General features: G+C 35.5%; 1 long non-coding RNA gene across 1 annotated transcript in view; it reads right to left on the bottom strand.

Moving 5' to 3' along the window:
- The window catches only part of LOC143228170 (uncharacterized), a 40,252-nt gene extending 17,665 nt beyond the window's left edge, over window positions 1-22,587 (bottom strand). Inside the window, exons 1-2 of the long non-coding RNA XR_013015232.1 lie at window positions 22,490-22,587; window positions 22,236-22,304 (exon numbers count right to left, since the gene is read on the bottom strand). This is a non-coding gene — a long non-coding RNA (uncharacterized LOC143228170). The remainder of the gene's footprint in view (window positions 1-22,235; window positions 22,305-22,489) is intronic.
- Window positions 22,588-24,079: the final 1,492 nt, after the last annotated feature.

Raw genomic sequence — 24,079 nt, 5'->3', positions numbered from 1 at the left:
ATAAACAGCCATATTATACTTGGAAAATATTAAGGCAGTAACATTTTAAATTTAAGAATATGGAATTTAAGTCTTATGGAATCATAAGATGTTCTAGCAGAGAGTGAATTTGAATACAGTCCAGAGCAAAGTTTCTACCTTTCCAGAAAAGCCATTGTCTTCGTCCTAAAGAGTGATCCTATAATTAGTTCCCATGTTAAAGGGATTGAAACATTGTATCAAACAGTTTATTATATGAGTAACAATCTTGCCTTATTTCCAAATCAAGCAATTATCTCGACAAATTTTTCTTTTAGTCGATATTCATTTATTTAAATTATCCATAAATTTTCTTTCAAAAATCTTTCGTTATTGTTGACAAGAGTATATTGGAATATCAAGAATGTCAAACGTCTGTCTTACTTTATTATTGTTCACACAAGTGGGTTTCTCGACATCACTGTTTATTCTTGTTCATTGTGAACTGTTTTTCTTAAATTTAGCCTGCACTCAGTGAACAATAAATATGACCAATATTTCAAGACCAGTGGGATACGTCTGGGGTAATTTCATATTTTGACTTTAACTCCATAAAAGAACTAACCAAAGTTTGAGTAAAATTATTAATTTTATGTGTAAACAGCCCCAAGTTAGAGAACTTTATTCCAGTATATGTGGTATGTTTGTTTGCGCTTTTATGTGACTCATTTGTTTCAAAGCCTGGTGTATCCAACAAAGTCGTGAGCCCACAAGAAATTTGGTGCATATATAGCTTAGAAAAATGTATTTAAAAACATTGGGTTTTAAATGGGTCTTGTTGATATTTCTAGCGTTAAAGAAGGTATTTTTGGTAAATAAACAAAGAACAAAAGAAAGATGTTAGCAGGAAGAGAATTTGTTTCTTTAGAAGACAACTCTTCCAAACATTGGCCTCGATTTACATTGTAATCCTAGGTAAACAAAAATGTGGTTGTTATTCATGTGCGTTATTCAACGGTAATCTCTGCTTGTTATCTTGTATTAAAGTTTCTTTGTGATTTTTGTAGTTGGCGTGTCAACTCCACAAAGAAGAGAGCGGTTAGGGTTTGTTCACTGGAAGAATTCTTCATGGTTCGTGTGGACTTAAAGGTGTCAGCTTTAAACTGAATCTACCTTGTGAAGACACAATACCATCCACATTTCATTTAATCTGTTTTTATTTCAGGTTTATTTGTGTATTTTTTCTACTTCGTAAGTATTTTAGAAATTTTAAGAAATTAAATCGTATTCAGACTAATAGTGTCTTGTTGTAAGATGTGTCTTTATTAGCGTTGGTTTATAGGTTACCTTATTTTTATAACTGCTTGGCTGCTATTTGGTTCAAGTATATTGTCATCCTAAACTAATCGTTTTGGTAAAGATAATTATAGAAGAAGTGGTTTTTGCTCTAACTATAAAAATAAAGCTCAGCTGGTCTTTTCAAAAACTGCTGGGAAAACGAAGTAACATATTATTGATTACTAATCTGATCTTGAGGAAAATGCAGGAACACCAACAATTTAAGCCTAATTTTCGTAAAATCTCATATTTGTCTTCCATAACGTCTCTTGCCAGAAATAAATACCGTGGGAAACTTTTCAAATTATCAGAGGTTTCTGATTCCGGTGTTTGATACACAGTTTTCTGTGGTGTCGATTGATTTAAATAAGTGTGAACATTGTTTTATCTAAAGTAAATATTATCTTCACATTGTCATCTTTCTTTCCGGTTTATATCTTTCCAGTTGATACCATTCAGTTTTACTTAGAACTGCGTTTCCACCGATCTCAGGCACTATTAATCAGAAAATATCAACTATACGTAACAATTCAGGGGAATATAAGATCTAGGATTAACAAACAGGTACAAGTGAAAATTCAGAGATATAAAAACCCATGTTAAAGCTGTCAATTATACGGGAAAATTCAAGAATATACAAAACTCGAGTTTTAACTTCCAGCTGTATGTGAAAATTCAGAAGTGAATAAAAACCGAGTTTTAACTTTCAGCTATACGCGAAAATTCAGAAGTGAATAAAAACCGAGTTTTAGGGAACAGCTATACGCGAAAATTCAGAATTACATAAAAACCACGTTTTAACCATCAGCTATACGCGAAAATTTAAGGACATATACGCATATACTCAGACTTTAATGCATAAATTCAGAAGTTATAAACCTGAGATTTAACAAAGAATTATGTGTAAAAATTCAGAAGTGTATAAACCTAAATTTTAATAAAGAATTATATGTAAAAATTCAGAAGTATATAAACCTAAATTTTAATAAAGAATTATATGTAAAAATTCAAAAATGTATGAACCTAAATTTTAATAAAGAATTGTGCGTAAAAATTCAGAATTGTATGAACCTAAATTTTAATAAAGAATTATATGTAAAAATTCAAAAGTGTATAAACCTGAGTTTTAATAAAGAGTTGTGTGTAAACATTAGGGAGTGTATAAACCTGGGATTTAATAAAGAATTATATAGTTTTATGTTAGACCACACAGTCTTGTTAACAATATTTAATAACTCATTAGTACAAAAGTTGTTAAAATTATGACCTCTTGATGTACCTTACGTTGAAGTAACATTCTCGCCCTTTCAGCCGTAGGGACGTTATAAATTGGTTGTCAGTCCCACTATTCGTGAAAGTGGATTTTCTCGGGGTACTCCCATTCCCTCCCCCCCCCCTCCACAGCAAATTTTAAGGCTTTTAAATTTACAGATCCGTCCCGCTGCTCTGAATGACCCTAAGTCATATATCGGCCGTTGATTTTGTGATATCCACGCATATCGGGTGCTTGTTGTTCATTTTTCACTTATTTTTGCCTGCTCACTATTTTGACTTTAATATCATTATTCTCAGCAAGATTATTATTTTATTTTATTAACACAAATATATTCTTTTTTCTTTCTCTGGTCTCTTGATCTAATTCTTAAATCAGAAGTTTGGTGAAGAGTAAGATATTTTCTGAGCATCCCCGGTTATCTCTGTTTCCTTAGAGGATAGAGAATCAAACCGAAACAACTGTCAGTACTTTTGTTTGTTTGTTTATTCGTTGGTAAAAGTTTAGTCCAAGAGCTGACAGTGGGTGGTAATAACTAGTTATCTTCTTTTTTCGTCTTTCACTGTTAAATTATGGATGGCTCGAAATATGCTCAAAATTCATAACAAACAAACAGTTATCCAAATGACGTCATCATGTGAGCTGTTTAAAGACACGTGGTGGTGCCCGATACATCATTTTCCTGAATATAATTGTTCGTGATTTCTTATTCCAGAGACACAACAGACATCACCTTGATAAGGACAAATAAAGTCACTAACGTGTGTATGCACGTTGTTTCCGTATGTCATCTTCTTTGTGTATAAAAATCCCACTTGATTTGGAAAGCATTGTACATTTCACTTATAAAAATCTTTATTGAATTTGCCTCTTACATTACAATTTCCAGCTAACAGTTTCTCTCAACATCCGTACAATGTAATGTCTGTATAAACGTTTTCGCAACTTGTTATAAAGTATTCACAATATTCGTACAGCTTTCTCATAATATTTATAAAATGTCCTCACGACCTATGTATAATGTTCTCACTATGTATGTACAACGTTCTCATAGTTTTTTACAATGTCATCACAACGTCTGTAGAATCTTCTCACATCTATACAATGCTTTCACAATGTTTGTATAATCTTTTGTTGTTCCACAAGTTAGAGTTCGTTTTACCGTGTATTTGAGAGCTTCAAAAGAAAGAAACACTTTGAACTGAACCCATGTTTAAGTTCATAAATATTCAGTTGTCGCATCAACAATTCTATTGTTGAATTCATTTTTAATGCAACCAACGTGATGTGTAATTCATTGTATAGACATTTATAATGAATCAACTGAAAATAGTGTTTCGGTGATTTTATATTCAAGTCCCCTTGTCTGAGGTCTAAAACAAATTACGTTAGTATCGTGTCTTTATGAGTTATTACGGTAAACGAGGTTTCAGATATTTCAACATCTTGGTCACGAATCGCACAGTCATCCGGTACAGGAGAGTTTATTTATTAACGTGGCTGGAAAGAATAAATCACATCAGTGTATATGTTACTTTCCCCACAAGGAGGCCGAAGGCCGCTTGGAGGTATCTCCTGTTTTAACCACTCCAACCACTTTACAGTATTGTATTGTCTGTCAGTCAGTCAGAAGACACTAAAATCACGTCACATAAGAGACGCTTAACGTAGCAATTACGCACTTTGTAAACTACAACAGATTATGACATATAAAATGTAAAAGTAAAAAGTAGTCGTTACTGTTAATTTTGGTTTCATTTATTCTTGAAACAGAAAACTTTCGGGGAACATGCGCAAGTACATCTAATTTATTATTCATTATTATACTAAATCTGAGGCTCATAACTCACAATATGCATGGAACTTGATATAGATAGATACTTTAGTTATTACCTTATTATGACCAGAACTAAAAACGTAGAAATAATTTAATCCATATACAAAAAGGAGTTAGTTAGTTAGTTAATGTGGACATTCTGTTTAGATGTTGTTTACTTGTAAAGTTAGCCTATCAGGACCCGGCATGGCCAGGTGATTTAGGACGCTTGACTGAGGGTCGTGGCTTCGAATCCCCATCAAACCAAACATGTTCACCCTTTTAACCGTGGGGAAGTTATAATGTGACACTTAACCCCACTATTAGTCGGTAAAAGAGTAGCTCAAGAGCTGGTGGTGGGTGATGATGACTAGCTGCCTTCCTTCTTGTCTTACAGTTCTAAGTTAAGGACGGCTAGCACAGCTAAACCTCGTGTAGCTTTGCGCGAAATTCCCAAAAAGAAATAAGCCTATCAGTGTGTGTTCGTAATGCTAAACGTGAAATTTGAAATTCACGAAATGAAATATTTATTTTATTATCAAGTAGACTGATTTTTACTACGTTCTTTTTATCCTCCCAATGGCTCAGTAGCAGGTCTACAGGCTTAGGACGCTAAAAATTAGGTTTCGTTACCCATAGTGAACAGACACAGATAGCTCATTGTGTAGCTTTGCACTTAAGAACAGCCAAATTTTTTTTACCGAATAATTTAAAATAACCGGCTGAACAACAGCAAACTCTACAACACATATTATAGTGAAGTGAAACTTTTAAAATGTTTGCAGACGTAAAAATTATTTCGTAATATAATTCTAGTGCGAGCCGTTGGATGGTCGAAAAAAAAAAACACTTTAAAATGTCGTACTCGTCTTATCTCACTGACTACATTACCCAAATAATCATTCTAGTAAATGGGACTTTTATTTGTTTGCAAAAGTAAAAAAAAAACGATTATTATCTTACCGTTTTATATGATTATTTAAGTAACTTCTTTGTATACAAATATATAATTCCCTCGGTGGACTCAGCAGATACTAAGAAAACACACACACCCAATATTTAATTTTGGTATGTCACCACCTGGGAACTGGATCGTCTGTCTGCTTTCTCTGCTCATACCATCCGTTTTTAAATATATATAATTTTCTCTACAAGTGTTTTCTCGTCATCACTGATTAAGTTTTCATCTAATAAGCAAGACACGAGGGAAATTAAAAACATGTAGAAATACAAAACATAATTTCTATTTATTGTTTCATTATCAAAGTTTGTAATATAAAGTACGAAACCTCTTTTTATTATTCCAACACAGTATATCAGTTTCAATAAATTAAGTTCTCTATTAGACACAAAGAGTGTTAACTTTCAAACCAGATTTAACTTACTTTACGGTATTGATAAAGAAAAACAACTTGTTGAAATGAAATTTTGTAATTATTGTAAAAGACAGTGTGTACATTACTGAGTGCTTTTAAAATATTAATGTTATGAAGCACCGGAAACAAAAGAACATGTTAAAATATTCAGTTTTATAATTTGCTGTTTGAGTGCTATCTAATCTATGATGCTTAAAGTATGATCCTCAAAACGTTTATTTTCACTCTGACGTAGCTAAAATGACGTGTTGTGAGCATTCAGTGATATCGAGAAAATCACTTGTAGAGAAATATATACGCAAAAATGGCTCTTTTGGGTTCAGAAAATATTTTATGTAGAAGAGCGAACAAGAGCCTTACTTATACAATAACGTAAACCCAAAATAAACCAATATAAAGGAACGCCTTTATACCTATATTAATATAATAAAATAAAATTGTATATTCAAACATCTAACACCGCCCTTTACATTCCGACACTCAGTTACACAACCCCTTCCAAACATGTGGTCAGCTTCCGGTTAGTTACCTCTTTCTTTGTGAACCTGACGATGACCGATGAAGGTCGAAACGTTGTTCGCTCTTCAACATAAAACAAGTTACCGTAAGCTATGCCATTATATAGATACGTATTTTAGACTTTGTTTTGCGAACAATGCTCACAACATATACGCAAAACGGCTCGTTTGGGTTGAGAAAATATTTTATGATTAACTACGTTAATCTTATGATATTATTAACCCTGAAATACACCTGGCACAGTGAGTGGTGACGTATTAAGTAAGTATTTCTGTAAGACACTTTAATCCAAGAAAAGCTGGTTCAATGTATAGGCTAAGCCTCTTTTATGACAGGCGTCAACCGTTAACAGCTGTCTCTATAGTGTCTGTTGGAGACGTCAGACAAAAAAAAATTAAACTTATAATAAAAACATCTTAATTTTCGTGAAATTAAAGGTTGTTGCCTCAGTGTTTATGTGGTAACAACGAACTAGACACCTGCTACTTTTATTACTTTACAAACAACTGCAATACTGCTGAAGAATTTATATCGTCAATTTCTCCAAAGAAAGAAATGACGTCAATAACAACACCATTCTTAAATAGTCTTCACTTTTATATGGAATAAAACGTCGGTTATAATGTGTTGTTGTTATCCACACGTCTCTCTTTTTGTAGCCCTCCAGTGACTCAGCGGTGTGTCTGCAAACTTACAACGCTACCAAACTGGGTTTCGATACCCGTGGTGGGCAGAGCAATGATAACCCATTGTGTAACTTTGTGCTTAATTCAAAACAACAACTCTTTTTGTAAAATATAGTTTATTATTATTAATTAGACTTTTCTATTAATTTTTGCTAAAGTGAGATTTAATGTCATGTGAAACGCTCGAAGTTCAGTGTCTGACAATCTATTCAAAATTTGAGAAGGAAAAAAAATGTGTCAATTAGTTAATTATTTATTAGTTAATCAGTTGGGTATGTTTATTAGTCTAAAATATTTGTTAGTCAGATGACTGTTCTCCATTTTTATGAAGAGGTTGGAGAATTACGTTCGAATCCATGCGATGTGAAAACACATTCACAACATATTAAATTGTGGACAATATATAAAAACCTCTAGTTATGGATTGACCTTTATATATTATCCTGCTTTTCCTGATAATAAATTTTCCCAATTTTTTTGCATTCTTCTTACACAGTTTAAAAAACGGAACCCCCCTAAAGCTTCCTACGCACTGTTTACTGCATGCAATAAGTACTTTAAATATCTTAGAAATGTCATTAAGGCAACAGTAATGAATACTTTTCCGTCACCGATGAGAGCAAAGATTAGAAAATTACAAGTTCAATCTTAAAAAATTCTATTTCGTGTTATGAAAATATAGGTACGATAATAGAAAACTACTAGTACTCTCTTTTAGGTTTTAAAGTTTCCAGTTTTATCAAATATGTTGATAAAGTTCAAAATTTGACTGCAAATAATTGTTCCTGGGATAATATAAAATCACGTCAAAAACAAAAGTTACTATATGTAAACACACTACATGAAACATCACAAAAAACTTATTAAAACTCGCAAAATAAAGAAAGCTGGTTCATAAGTTAACACAACCAACTCATGAAAAGATGCTAAAAAATGAATAACAAAAAAATATGTAACCTTTACCTCAATTTATCCCTCGAAAAAATTACTTTATATTACGCTATAATGACGATAGTGACACGACATTTTCATCAATGACCTCTTGTTGTGATCCTTGAGCCACGATAAAAAAATATCTGTTCATAAACAGGTTTACCTTTATCAGATGTTCAAATTGCATGTACAGGAAATGACGTCACTAAGAATGATACATCTCGCTTTCACCAGATTTACACCTTTGGACGGATGGAAATAAAAGCGCTTGCTTCATAGCTTAAGAAGAACATCTGTTTCTTGAAAAACGACTTACTGCAAAAGCTATGGCAGATGTTATTAAGACCTCAAATTTTCAGATTTGTTCTGAATTACTTTATCGAGCTTTAAATAGCCCTTCAGCAGAATACCCTGACTGAGATCATAAAATTTCTTAGTATGGCCTCAAACTCCCATAAGTATTCTGAAGAACATTATAGGAGTTTTACGGTATGGCTTTAAATCTCCATAAGAAAATGTTGGATTACATTACAGAAATATGTTATTATGACCTTACCCTTCAATAAAATACTGAATGGAATGACTAAACCTTGTTATTGTAGACTTAGTCTCACAACAAACTGTCTATCCTAAATCAGATTAATGAACTTTACCAGAATTACTTTAATATCCTGAGTGACTAGCCCTGAATCATGAAGTTATTGTCACATTGTGGCCTCCACAACAGCACGCTTCTGTAATCCAAGTTTCATGGACAAACACACGTATAAATATATTGTCATGTCAGTCTTCGAAAGGCAGCAGTGGATATTAGTAGTTTCAGAACTTAGAGGATGATGGGTTAAGATACAAGTAGTAAATATACATTAGTAATTTCAGAACTTAGAGTATGATGGGTTGAAATACAAGTAGTAAATATACATTAATAGTTTCAGAAGTTAGAGGATGATGGGTTGAAATACAAGTAGTAAATATACATTAATAGTTTCAGAAGTTAGAGGATGATGGATTAAAATACAAGTAGTAAATATACATTAATAGTTTCAGAAGTTAGAGGATGATGGGTTGAAATACAAGTAGTAAATATACATTAATAGTTTCAGAACTTAGAGGATGATGGGTTGAAATACAAGTAGTAAATATACATTAATAGTTTCAGAAGTTAGAGGATGATGGGTTAAAATACAAGTAGTAAATATACATTAATAGTTTCAGAAGTTAGAGGATGATGGGTTGAAATACAAGTAGTAAATATACATTAATAGTTTCAGAACTTAGAGGATGATGGGTTGAAATACAAGTAGTAAATATACATTAATAGTTTCAGAAGTTAGAGGATGATGGGTTGAAATACAAGTAGTAAAATATACATTAATAGTTTCAGAAGTTAGAGGATGATGGGTTGAAATACAAGTAGTAAATATACATTAATAGTTTCAGAAGTTAGATGCTGATGTCTTGGAATAGAAGCAGTAATGGCTATTAACAGTTTCAGAATCCATACAGCAATGTCATGGAAATAGAAGTAGTGACAATATATTACTCGTTCCAGAAACTAGACCAGAAACTAGACGCTGATGTATGAAATAAAACTAGCAACTATACATTAATAGTTTGAGAGGTTGGACGATAATGTACTGAGATAGAAGTAACGACATGTTTTTAGTTTTGTTATTTAGATACTGATATCTTGGACTATTCCCAATGGTAACTGCATATTAACTGTTTCAGGATTTAAACGCTAATGTGTAAGTGATAGAAGTAGTGACAATATATTCATAGTTTCGGAAGCTCGACGTTGATATCTGGGAATAGAAGTAATAATGTCATGTTAATAGTTTCAGGGACTAGACACTAATCTCTTAAGAATAAAATATTAATAACATATTAATAGTTTGATAAGCTAAACACTAATCTCTGAGATAAAAGTATCAACTGCATATTAATAGTTTGATAAGCTAAACACTAATCTCTGAGATAAAAGTATTAACGGCATATTAATAGTTTGATAAGCTAAACACTAATCTCTGAGATAAAAGTATTAACGACATATTAATAGTTTGATAAGCTAAACACTAATCTCTGAGATAAAAGTATTAACGGCATATTAATAGATTGATAAGCTAAACACTAATCTCTGAGATAAAAGTATTAACGACATATTAATAGTTTGATAAGCTAAACACTAATCTCTGAGATAAAAGTATTAACGACATATTAATAGTTTGATAAGCTAAACACTAATCTCTGAGATACAAGTATTAACGACGTATTAATAGTTTGATAAGTTAGACGGGAGTGCCTGCGAATAGAAGTTGTAACATATTTACTGTTTCAAATTCTGGGCTCTAATGTCTTCGGAATAGAAATAGTAAATACATATTAATATTTTCAGAAGCCAGAACCTGATCTCTTGAGATAGAAGTAGTAAGATATATTGATAGTTTCAGGAAATATATAATTATATCTTGGGATATAAATTGGTTTGGTTTATAAATTTTGACTAAAGCTACACGAGGGTTGCCTGCACTAGCCGTTCGTAATTTGGCGGTATAAGACGAGAGAGAAGACAGCTAGTCATCACCACTCACCTTTAACTCTTGGACTACTCTTTAACAACGAATAGTGGGATTAATTGTAACTTTATAACGCCCCAACGACTGAAAGGGCGAACATGTTCAGTGTGACGGGGCTTCGAGTCCGGGACCTTCGGATTACGAGTCGAGTGCCTTAACCATTTGGCCAGGAATAGAAATAGCAAGATATTTTAATATTTTCAGAAGCTATTTGCTGATGTCTTGAGATAATAGATGTGATGACATGTTAATAGTTTCTGAAGCTAAACAGTGATATACTGAATCAGAGGTAGTAACCATAGCCAAGTTTTTCAAAAACACAGGTGTTATATTTTATAATATATGCAGAAATGACAAATTGGATAATTCTGAAAGTTATGAGCTGACGGTTGTAAGTAAAAACAACAAGTATAAAGTTTGAAAGTTGAGCAAATAGATACTGTTTTCAGATAAAACCAGCAACTGCAAAAATACATTTCAGTTGTTAGGCGCTGATATTTGAATAGGTTATTAACCTGCAAACGAAAGAATCACACAGACCAGTCTCAAAAACTGGTCCTGCGCATGTCGTTGTACGTAAAGCTCACTCACACCGTCAAATTAATCTCAGCAAGGCTCGTCACGTGACCCCAGCAATTTTTAAACGAGAGTCAAGACAAATATAGTCGAACAAGGTAGGCCTCCTTGCAAGGTCGTATGAAGGTCGTTGTTTCATTATTTCCGCTTGTCAGAAAAGTATTTCTCAGAAGATTGGATATCCATTAATCCAAAACGATACTTAGTTGTCTTGACAACGTACGCATGCTTAGTCAAGTGTTAAATGACCCTGGAGTGACGTTAAAAACAATAAAATTAAATGATAGGAATATACTATTTTTTGTAAGTTATACAACAAGGAACTTACAAAAGTTTGAAAAATAACACTAAATGTTCTGAATGTTTTATGATACCACAGTAAATGGAAGTGCAGAACCTCTAAAAAGTTTTTTGAAACAATACCAGTAACTAAAACCTCTAATATCTCTGTGAGAGAATTTTAAAATTACACCCATTTCACTGTTTTATTGTTAATGCTATGTGTAATACCAACACGTTGATAAATATATTCACATCAGTCGGTTGCTTCTGGGTGTATATTTCTTCCTATTAATTACTTATTATTCTTTATTAACTAATTCTTAATTACTCAACATAATTTTTCCTTATCTGTCAAAATCTCAGTATTAGGTACATCTCTCCTCTTCAGATTTCCCACACGACTATTAAAAGACAGTAATCGCGGGGTTCTTCAGGTTAGAGAATAACTGGAAGACAGAAACTTTCAATCGCAAAGTGAACAAGTTCACAGAACTATAGGAAGACAGAAACATTCCATCATAATTTCTACCTAATTACAAAATTATTGGAAGACTAAAGCTCTATACGGTGAAGTCCACCACATTATAAAGTTTCTGAACATATAACCAATTCAATGTGTAACCCATCAGAAACCCTTGAATTTTGAGACCCAGGCGAGAATAAAGAAATGTGAGTGTGTGTGGTTTTCTTATAGCAAAGTCACATCGGGCTATCTGCTTAGCCCGACGAGAGGAATCGAACCCCTGATTTTAGCGTGTAAGTCTGTCGACTTACCGCTGTACTATCGGGGGAAAAAACAATAATAAAAGACAGAAATTCTTCATCGAAAGGTCCACAGATTACAGAAATACTGGAAGACAGAGTCCAGCCTTTGTGAGATCCACCAGAAAGTTTTCAATTTAGAGATATAGGCATGAGTTAAAAAAAAGACAGGAAGACAAAAAGTTAAACAGAATACAAAATTACTGAAAAGCTGACATTTTGCATTTCAGAGGTGGAACAAAAATATAAAATTATTAGACGACTGGAACTCTTCATATTGAGATCCAAGCGAGAAAAAATAACTTATAGAAGACAAGAACGTGGGATGACTGATAACTTATAGAGGACAAGAACGTGGGATGACTGATAACTTATAGAGGACAAGACATGGGATGACTGATAACTTATAGCACACAAGAACGTGGGATGACTGATAACTTATAGCAGACAAGAACGTGGGATGACTGATAACTTATAGAGGACAAGACATGGGATGACTGATAACTTATAGAAGACAAGAACGTGGGATGACTGATAACTTATAGAAGACAAGAACGTGGGATGACTGATAACTTATAGAAGACAAGAACGTGTGATGACTGATAACCTATAGAGGACAAGACATGGGATGACTGATAACTTATAGCAGACAAGAACGTGGGATGACTGATAACTTATAGAGGACAAGAACGTGGGATGACTGATAACTTATAGAGGACAAGACATGGGATGACTGATAACTTATAGCACACAAGAACGTGTGATGACTGATAACCTATAGAGGACAAGACATGGGATGACTGATAACTTATAGCAGACAAGAACGTGGGATGACTGATAACTTATAGAGGACAAGAACGTGGGATGACTGATAACTTATAGAGGACAAGACATGGGATGACTGATAACTTATAGCACACAAGAACGTGGGATGACTGATAACTTATAGCAGACAAGAACGTGGGATGACTGATAACTTATAGAGGACAAGACATGGGATGACTGATAACTTATAGAAGACAAGAACGTGTGATGACTGATAACCTATAGAGGACAAGACATGGGATGACTGATAATTTATAGAAGACAAGAACGTGGGATGACTGTTTAACATAACTCGCGAAGCTCAGTCAGGAATTTCAAGTTGAAGAAAGACTTAATTCTTCTATTCCATTCTCGTTACACTATGTAACAAAATGTTTACTTTTTCTTGTTCCTAGACAGAAAGTGTTATTTCCCAATTGCTTTTGTTTAAAGTAAATAGAAAAGCCCTATTTTTCTCTTCAAACTTTGCTTTTGTGACCTGGGTAAGAAATTTTCAAATTTACACATTTTCCAGAACATTCCAGGTAGATTCAGTGCTGAGTAGCTGATAGAGAATTTTCTCGGACTTACAGAAATTTTCAAGAACTTTCTAGAATGTTGTAGAACTTACGAGAATTTTCTAGAACTTTCCATAGTCATATATATATATATATACAGGGGCTCACCACTTCAGTTTAGTTCTAGCTGTCTAAGTAAACACACAGACCTATCTGATTTTATCAGAGATTGCATCAAGAAGCTGCAAGCATTCTGCTATGTATGTGACCAATTTATCAAGACAAGAGCGAAAACGTGCTTTGTGACAGCATCTGCTAAAATGTGTGAAGCCTACAAGGCATATTTCGGCATGCTTGTCGGGGATCAAGACAAACCCTGGGCACCTCGTTTTACCTGCGAGCACTGCAAAAAAACACTAAAAGGTAAGACGGACAATTTTTGCTTGCTTGAATAGAAAGATTTTATATTATACAAATTTTAGACCTTTTATAATTTAAATATCTTTTAATTTAATTTTTTTTATTTCCAGTCGTATAGAAAAAATATCACGTATAAAAGATTTTGTATGAACCTCTTACACATTAGGCTTTATCATGTTTCCCTGTTATCTTTGTCTCTGGGACAGCAGGGACACCGCAGCGCACTACAACAGGAAGCACTGGCCACAATGAACCGAGTTCTCTGTGGGGAGGCACAATGTCAAGTGTGTTTGTTTCTTTTTTTTTAAATTTTGCGCAAAACTACTCGAGAGCTATCTGCACTAGCCGTCCCTAATTTTGCAGCGTAAGACTAGAGGGAAGGCAACTAGTCATCACCACCCACCGCTGACTCTTGGGCTGCTCTTTTACCAACGAATAGTGGATTGACCGTCACAGTATAATGCCCCAGCGGCTAAAAGGGCGAGCATGTTTGGTGCGACGGGGATTCGAACCCTCGACCCTCAGATTACAAGTCAAACGCCTTAACTCACCTGGTCAAGCAGGGCCATCAAGTGTGATCCACTGGTGAACCTCCAGAAGGTGTTGTTCCCATCATTGCACATAAAATTGGGTCTTATGAAACAATTTGTCACAGCTCCTGATAAGGATTCTGCAGCCTTCAAGTACCTTCGAGACTTCTTCCCTAAGCTGTCTGAGGCAAAGGTCAAAGCTGGTGTCTTCGTTGGACCACAAATAAAGAAGATTCTGGATTGCACAAAATTCCCCAAGAAGATAAGTAAGAAGGGGAAAAAAGCTAGAGGCAGCTTTGTCGCAGTGGTGCGAGGCTTCTTGGGTAATCACAAGACCGAAAATTATGTGGAACTGGTTGAGGCTCTGGTGAAGAACTACGGCAAAATGGGCTGCAGGATGTCCCTGAAAGTCCATATTCTTGACGCTCATCTTGATAAGTTCAAGGAGAACATGGGAGCATACTCAGAGGAGCAAGGCGAGCACTTCCACCAAGATATACTGGACTTTGAATGCCACTACTGAGGAGCGTATAACGAAAACATGATGAGAGACTATATTTGAGGGCTGATACGCGAAAGTGATTTACATTACGGTCGCAACTCTCAAAAAAACTACTCATTTCTAAACATTTTTGTATAACTTTAGTATAAATACATGTAAATTTTGATTCATGTGTTGTTTTATTCAGACCTTATGTAAATGAAAATGTTCAAATTTGCCTGTTTTTTACACAGAAAATAAGTTAATTTCTAAATTTCTTTATCCAGCAAAGTTTTAAGGGAATAATGACCATTTCCTGTACTTTTACAACATAAGCAATTAATAAATAACACACACTATCCAGGAACAAAATTTGTGTTGCATAGTGTTATAAGCTAGTACCTCTACCAAAGATCGCAAACAGACCACATTAATAATATGGTTATAAACTTTGTAATTATATCAAATTTTCAACTAGTTTCTACTCAATGTTTGATAATAAATAAATAATAAAGTAGTAGTCATATATGAAATATTTTACGTTATTCGAATGTACCTGTTTGATATTTTAAATTTCTATTACAATGTTAAAGTTGATAGTTTCTAAAAATAATACTACTACCCATGCCTAAAAAGAGTAATCTTCACCAAAAGTGTCCAGTAGACAACACTAACAACACTCTGGTCCGAAACTAGAAGTGCTTTAACATTTTTCTGCTGGACAAAACTTTCGTTTTGCTGTGATTCTATACATCATTATAATGGCAAATATATAAATGATATCCTTGATTTGACATGTCTTCATCTTTGCTAACACGCGTGCGCATATGTCTATCAGTTGCAATAGTAACTTTATGCTTTAATTTGTTGTAGTTTTTGTTGTTGTTTTTTACGTTCAGTCTAATACTTACTCTTGAATGATTGTTTGTTTGTTTGTTTTTGGAATTTCGCACAAAGCTACTCGAGGGCTATCTGTGCTAGCCGTCCCTAATTTAGCAGTGTAAGACTAGAGGGAAGGCAGCTAGTCATCACCACCTACCGCCAACTCTTGGGCTACTCTTTTACCAACGAATAGTGGGATTGACCGCAAATTATAACGCCTCCACGGCTGAAAGGGCGAGCATGTTTTGTGTGACGGGGATGCGAACCCACGACCCTCAGATTACGAGTCGCACGCCTTAACGCGCTTGGCCATGCCGGGCCACCTATTCAGGAAAGATCCACATTTTTATACTGACACAAAGACAATAATACCCGTTTAGAACCGCGTCATCCCATATTTCTGTTTCTAAGTACCTGATCCGAACCAAAGGTAAAGCCCTTGGGCAATTAATCTACTGTTTCGACTTTTCATCCCTCCAAACTAAACTTACCCCGATTCAATATCCTGATGGCTGTATCCTTCCCCCCCCTTTCTCTTCTCTTGGCTCGGCATGGCCAGGTGATGAGAGCGTTCTTCTCGTTGCCTGAGGGTCCGGGTTTGAATACCCGTTGCACCAAACATGCCCGACCTAACAACTGTAGAGGCGTTATGTGACGATCAATCCTACTATCCGTTGGTAAAAGAGTAGCCCAGGAGTTGGCGGTGGATGGTGATGACTATCTGCGTTCCCTCTAGTCTTACGCTGCTAAATTAGGGACGGCTAACACAGATAGTCCTCGTGATACTTTGCGCGAAATTCAAAACCAAACAAATAAACTGTCCTCTCTTCCAACTAAACTAAACCATAGTATTATTCTGTGGATATTTTATTTCATATACGTGTTTAACGTGATTTATATCCCCCAATGTTGTTTCTGTTGACTTAAAGTATAATTACAGTTTTAGTCCCTAATTTTATTCAGATTATTGTAATAAAATGCAGGGGGAACGACATATACACAAATATATTTTGCATATCCTGTTCTCAGCGGGCAGTGGCTTACCCATATCAGTTTTTACGTATATCCTGTTCTGAACAGGCAATGGCTTGCCCGTATCAGTTTTTACGTATATCCTGTTCAACCAGTTTTCTAAACCATAAAATCCCCCTTGATTGTCTGTTACCTCTCAGTGGCTAAGCTGTAATCCTATAGACTTGTAACACTAAAATCCGGATTTTGATACGTGTGGTGGACACAGCACACATGGCCCATTATATAGATTTATGTTTTAACAACAACCAAAAATTCCCTGTTTGAGATTCTAATATGAAAATTCCAATAAATTTAAAGTAGATACTTATTTTGAACGATCCCTGTTTACCTTGTGGTGCATTAAATTTCACGTTTTTCAAAATTCTAATTTTGTATGTCTCAGTTGGCCTTTTCAAGTAAATAGATTCTGTTTAATGTATGAGCACTGAACCTAATGTAATGAACCATGATTTATAAGTTAAAACAGGGGCCCGGCATGGCCTAGCGCGTTAAGGCGTGCACTTCGTAATCTGAGGGTTGCGGGTTCGCGCCCGAGTCGCGCCAAACATGCTCACCCTCCCAGCCGTAGAGGCGTTATAATGTGACGGTCAATCCCACTATTCGTTGGTAAAAAAAGTAGCCCAAGAGTTGGCGGTGGGTGGTGATGACTAGCTGCCTTCCCTCTAGTCTTACACTGTTAAATTAGGGACGGCTAGCACAGATAGCCCTCGAGTAGCTTTTTACGAAATTCCAAAACAAGTTAAAACAATTGACATCACTCTGGTGAATTTTTATAAACAATGTCTCTTCGACGTACTTTGCAAGACGTCACAAAACAGTAGATCAAAGGTATATGCTTTTTTATGCTGCGGCATAACAGCTTACAGAACGTTTCCGAATTTTTCAAGTACAATGTTTTAACTCAAAGCTCCGTCACCTCTCCATCGAATTAAGATTTAATTACAGTTTTGGGCTGCGAGTGCCAAACCCTATCGTATGATGTAATTGACCACGCCCAAGGTCTAATAGATTAATATACTATAATCGTGCCTAAAGAAATTTGAATTTGAGGGTAGGCCGGTAGAAATCCTGGTGAGTAATAATGTGGAATTGAATATACCCGCGCTTCACGTTGGGTATTGCAGGCCCGGCATGACCAAGCGTGTTGAGGCGTGCGACTCGTAATCCGAGGGTCGCGGGTTCGAATCCCGCTCGCACCAAACATGCTCCCCCTTCCAGTTACGGTCGTTACCATTCGTTGGTAAAAGAGTAGCTCAAGAGTTGGCGGTGGGTGGTGATGACTAGCCCCCTTCCCTTACACGTCTTACACTGATAAATTAGGGACGGCTAGTGCAGATAGCCCTAGAGTAGCTTTGCGCGAAAACCTTGAAATAAAAGAGAGGGAAAACATATCATATTTTTATCTTTCCACGACCAGTAAAGAACAAATCTTTACTTGGGTTTCTGTGCAGATGAATGTATTTAGTTAGTTGCTACTCTTGTTTATAAAAGAGAATAAATACAACAACAGTCATTTTGTATGATTTATACTCGTTTGACCCTATTTCTGTGTCTCCTACTTCAGCAGCAGTTGTTAGAAATAATTTGTTTGATTTCTTTTTTAATCTGAATAAATGGGATGTAGAAAAGAACGTTTTCTTTCTTCTTGTCTGTTCTTGAATGTCTGTGTAAATACTCTTAAAACATTTACACAAAACAGATGTTCCACTACAAAACAAATTCTTTTGGAAAGGTATGGATAAGACGTTCTTTGGGTTGTATTAATATTTACAACGGATTTTTAGTGATGTTTGTATAAAACAGATATCTCACTTGCTAAAGTTTCTTTTTCCTGGCTAAGAACAGCATGTACTTCCACCCATTTGATGGAGTGATCCATCACAGACATGATGTATCTATTCTCACTGTTATTCTGTGACATAGAAAAAAAATCACATCGACAACAACTCTCTCTAGTTGTACTCTAACACAACCCTGCTGTACTTCTCCATGCTGTTTCTCTTTTGTGTCTTGTTAGCCCTGTGATGTTTCTTTGACCTTGTTGACTCGAAGACTCGTCTTTAGGACGTTGTGCCCTTGAGGCATAAACAATTATTAATTACCTCAAGTCTGAGCAATAATGGCTTTTTACACTTGTAGTAGTTTCCTTTAACTGATATCATTTGGAAGGAGTTGTTGTTATTAACAGTATATCCTTTAAAGTTACACTAGAAAACCTATTATTTTACGGTTTATTTCATCCATTCTGGTTAACTGGTTATCTAATGTATTTCTATCCTTCACCAACTGAAGAGCCACTTTTAAAACATTAACCGACTTCCCTTATCCTTATTTCTATGGCATATAAAATCAGAAAGTAACGTGTCAACAAATCATTATTTTATGGAACTTCCAGATACGATAGTTTGGTATTTTTTTTTACAAATATTCTGAAAGTTCTGTTTAAACCTCTTCTTTCCCTTGTATCTTCCAGAAATATGCTTCAGATACTACCTTCTGGTATGTCACTCCAATCCTGTTGCAAAAGGCAGCTAATAATGTTTAGTAGTTGTTACACCTCTCGATTAGAAGATTACATAATGTTGTTAAAGCTCGTTCTTTCCAGTGGTCAAAAGAAGAACAGATTGTTGTTCACTACTCTACCCACTCACTCAGCTTGTTTCAAATGGATCTTTATTTCCCTCAATGACACCTATCCATCATAGACTGTTAATATTTCATTTAGGCTATGTGGTTGAATTGGAATTGGTAATGAAATGAATGAGGTATTCCAGGAAGGTCTTACAGTTACAGATCGTACAGCAGTAGTGGTAATATAAAAACACCAAACAAGTTCTTTCAGTCCCTATTTTTAGTAGAGGGCTCTTCATTTTGAAATTCTTGGACACATGCAGAAAGACATAAGGCTGGTTTAATTTTTATCAATTTGTTTTCCAAGTATTTTATTTTTTAGCGATGTTTTGTTTTCATCTTGTTCTTGTAAGCTTTCTGTTTTTTATAGACGTCTTTCTATATTTTGTTTTTGTCTATCCTATGTTTTTGTACTTATTAAATGTTGTTATAATTCTCTGACATCTCCAGTAACTTTATCAATCGTCTTCAATCATATTTATATTTATTCTTAATTATTATTTAAACATTATGTTTCCTTCTGTTAATTATTTTCTTACATTCCCATCTATTATCTCTTGGTATACTTTTAATTTCTATACGTTTCTTTATGGCCTGTCTTCTTTTAATTTTCGATAAATTTCTTTTCGGTTTTTCAATTTTGTTTCTCTTTCTAGTCCTCAAATGGTTCAGCAGTACGTTTAAAGACTTATAACGCTTAAAATGGGATTTCGATACGTGTGGTTGGTAGAGCACATAAAGCCATGTTATATCATTATGCTTAACGGCAAACAAACACGTAATTTTCTTTCCAGCGTCTTATCACCTCTACCACGTTTTCTATCTCGCTTTGTGCCCGTGGGTCATTTCGAAATTTGAAGCTTAGTCAATGTTCTATTTTATTTCACCACAATAATAACACTTCTAATATTAGTGTTGTAATGTATTCTATTGATGGACGGATTACTTTGATTTATGCGGTGAATATAATGCTAAATATAGTCCATTTAATTATAACAAATTCATTTATCTTTTTGTATAATACTTGCTATAGGCTATGTTCACTTTGATAAAAACTGCAGGCCTTATTAGTAGCTTCATCTATCAAAAATTAAGAAAAATAAAATCCAACAAACAAGAACACCCAAATAAATACATTAATAATATAGCTTACAACAATATTAGTATTTACATAATATAATATATTAAATATAGCTGACAACAATATTAGTATTTACATAATATAATATATTAAATATAGCTTACAACAATATTAGTATTTACATAATATAATATACTCTTCAAAAAAAGAAACGCAAAAGGCAAAATTTGAGACAAATTGTTAACAATTTTATTCCGGGTAGTTCTGTATGACATGTGTGAAACTTTGCACATTTACTGTTGAATATCCAAATTCTGCAAAGACGAAGTCCACGCTCACTAGTTGAAGTTTAACGTCACTCAACGTCAACAACGAGTATGCCCCCCGTGAGCATCAATAACTGCTTGGCATCTCCTGCCCAAGGAAGCGATGAGATGACGAATCACATCCTGTGGAATGGCTGTCCACCCAGCCTGCAAAGCTGCTGCAAGCTGAGGTAGAGTCCGCGGTTGAGGTTGTCGCCGTCGCAGACGTCGGTCCAACTCGTCCCAAAGATGTTCGATGGGGTTTAAATCTGGTGATCTGGAGGGCCAGGGAAGAACGTTGATGTTGTGGTGTCTCAAGAAGACAGTGGTGAGTCGAGCTGTGTGAGGACGGGCGTTGTCATGTTGAAAAACGTCGTTGACGTTCACCATGATGGGTTGCACATGGGGCCTAAGAATCTCGTCGACGGTTGCGTACGGTCTGATCGGAAATCCTACGCAGTCTTGGTATGGTTGAGGCAGTAGCGATCTTGTGCGGGCGTGGTCACACGAGGTCTGCCCGATTGTGGACGGTCACAAGTTGATCCATGTAGTTGGTGACGATTCCATAGCCTTGTGATGGTGCTTAGGTAGACATTCACAGCTCTGGCAACATCTGATCGAGATTCGCCTACTTCCAAGCGACCAATGGCGTTGTTGCGTTTTGCTTCAGTCATTCTTGGCGTAACTGTATGGCGTGTCGGTGGCTTAACATTGAGCTATGGAAACCGAGAACCCGTCACTTTTATAGGGATTTTGCACATGTTGCACTTGCAGAACATGCAGATCTCTCAAACAAATTTATTGGACACGAATGCGTTTTGGCGAAAATCCGATGTTTTCCTCCGTTTTCAAAGTGCACAACTTTTATTGTCATTGTGGTCTGACAATCAGTGCCTTAACACGTGTAACATCACATACTCTGAGCTTGTAACGTTATTACACATATTTCTCTTTAAAATAAAAAAAATATCCCTTTTGCGTTTCTTTTTTTGAAGAGTATATATTAAATATAGCTTACAACAATATTAGTATTTACATAACCGTTTTACAGATATATGTGGCAAATAGAAACCTGGATGAGAAACTGAACAGCAAGGTACTTTTATACATGTATTAGAATTAACTTTAACAAACATAAGATACCTCTTTGAACGAGAAGTATCGCTAATTACTACAAATCATAGACTCAATATTAATTACTTGGAATCACACAGCCGGAAGAATATCATATATTCACTTGTTATTTCAATAAGAAAAGCTGATCGAAGTCTAAACTATTCCAAACATTGTTAATCGCAAAGAAGCTCTCTGCGTTGTTCCTATCATATATATCGAACCCCGAATTTTAGCGTTGTTAACCGACAAGCTTATTACTAGACCACCGGGGCATTTTAAACATAGAAGTATATACCAAACAATTTTTTTTTCATCACAATGACATTGAGACCAGTACCTTACTGTGTTTCCAATTATCCAATACTGTTTTGGCATCTTCTTTTCACGGCTGGTTATTTTCACTTATCTGTTGGAAAATAATTTAACGCTCAGCTCACATAATAACAACATATTAAATTATTTTCTCCTTTAAAGTCTGTACAAAGTTAGACACTTATACACTGTCCTAAATTGTTGTAGCCCTACATTACAAATAATGTTCAAACATCTATGTAGAATTCTAGGTCTAAAATAATTTATATTTAAGCTTACTTGTACAAAACTTCATGATCACATAAACGCAAACTGATTCACATACACTATCTAAAAAACCCTAACAACAACAGTATAATATTCCACCTCGTATTTATAATCAAGCTTTGAATTAACTAGAACAAAAATTGAAGTCAGATCTTAAAACATTCTAGGCAGCCACACGTCATCATTACATCATTAACAACTCGTAGTCTCCTCTATTTAATGGACAGATTACAATATTTCCCCGCCCACCCCGCTAATGGCTCAGCAGTATATTTTGTTTGTTTTTCATTAAGCACAAAGTCCCGCAGTGGCGCAGTAGCATGTCTGCGGACTTGTAACGCTAGAAACCGGTTTACAATACCCGTGGTGGGCAAAGCACAGATAGCCCATTGTGTAGCTTTGTGCTTTATTACAAACATTGAGTACGAATATTTACAATAGCGTATCTGTGTTGTGCTTCACCACGGGTATCGGAACTAAGTTTCTAGCACTATACGTCCTCCGTTGAGCCCCTGTAAGTCTCTGGGCTTACGATGCTAAAAATCGAGTTTCGATACTTGTGGTAGGGACACCATGAATAGCCCATTGTGCAGCTTAACAACAAACAAAATAATATTACAAATATTAGTTGCGTCAATAATATTCTATGTTAGAAGAATTGGCCTGGCATGGCCAAGCGCGTAAGGCGTGCGACTCGTAATCCGAGGGTCGCGGGTTCGCGCCCGCGTCGCGCTAAACATGATCGCCCTCCCAGCCGTGGGGGCGTATAATGTGACGGTCAATCCCACTATTCGTTGGTAAAAGAGTAGCCCAAGAGTTGGCGGTGGGTGGTGATGACTAGCTGCCTTCCCTCTAGTCTTACACTGCTAAATTAGGGACGGCTAGCACAGATAGCCCTCGAGTAGCTTTGTGCGAAATTCCAAAAACAAAAAAACAAACAAGTTAGAAGAATTATATCAAATACTAGCTATAGTACCCGTCCACGGAAGTTCTGTAAATTCGTCATTAATGAAAGGGTATCTAAAGATATGAAAAGTTGCTTCCCATATGTGCCTGGACCCAACAAACTTTCATTCCAAATTTGGCGAAGATCCATTAAAAGGGGGCGACATAGTGGTAAAAAACGCGAAAACACAAAACTGAAAATGTGTATGTATATCCTCATGGTTTGGTTTGTTTCGAATTTCGCGCAAAGCTATACGAGGGCTACCTTCGCTAGTCGTCCCTAATTTAACAGTGTAAGACTAGATGGAAAGCAGCTAGTCATCACCACCCACCGCCAACTATTGGGCTACTCTTTTACCAACGAATAGTGGGATTGACCGTAACCTTATAACGCCCCCACTGCTGAAAGGGCGAGCATGTTTGGTGCGATGGGGATTTGTACCCGCGACCCTCGGATTACGAGTCGAGCGCCTTAACCCACTTGACCATGCCGGGCCATATCCTCTTGGACCTAATGAACCTCCATATGAGATTTGGCGAAGATGCTCCAGTACCCTGCGAAGTAGTTACATGGGCATACAACAGACAACCACTACATCTATACAGATATACTGTACAATAACTATTGTACAAAGTTTATTGTTGACAAGATCTTCT

The sequence above is a fragment of the Tachypleus tridentatus genome, chromosome 10 (genome assembly GCF_004210375.1).
Source record: "Tachypleus tridentatus isolate NWPU-2018 chromosome 10, ASM421037v1, whole genome shotgun sequence".
NCBI lineage: Eukaryota > Metazoa > Arthropoda > Merostomata > Xiphosura > Limulidae > Tachypleus > Tachypleus tridentatus.
This window is presented reverse-complemented; position numbering and strand designations above follow the sequence as displayed.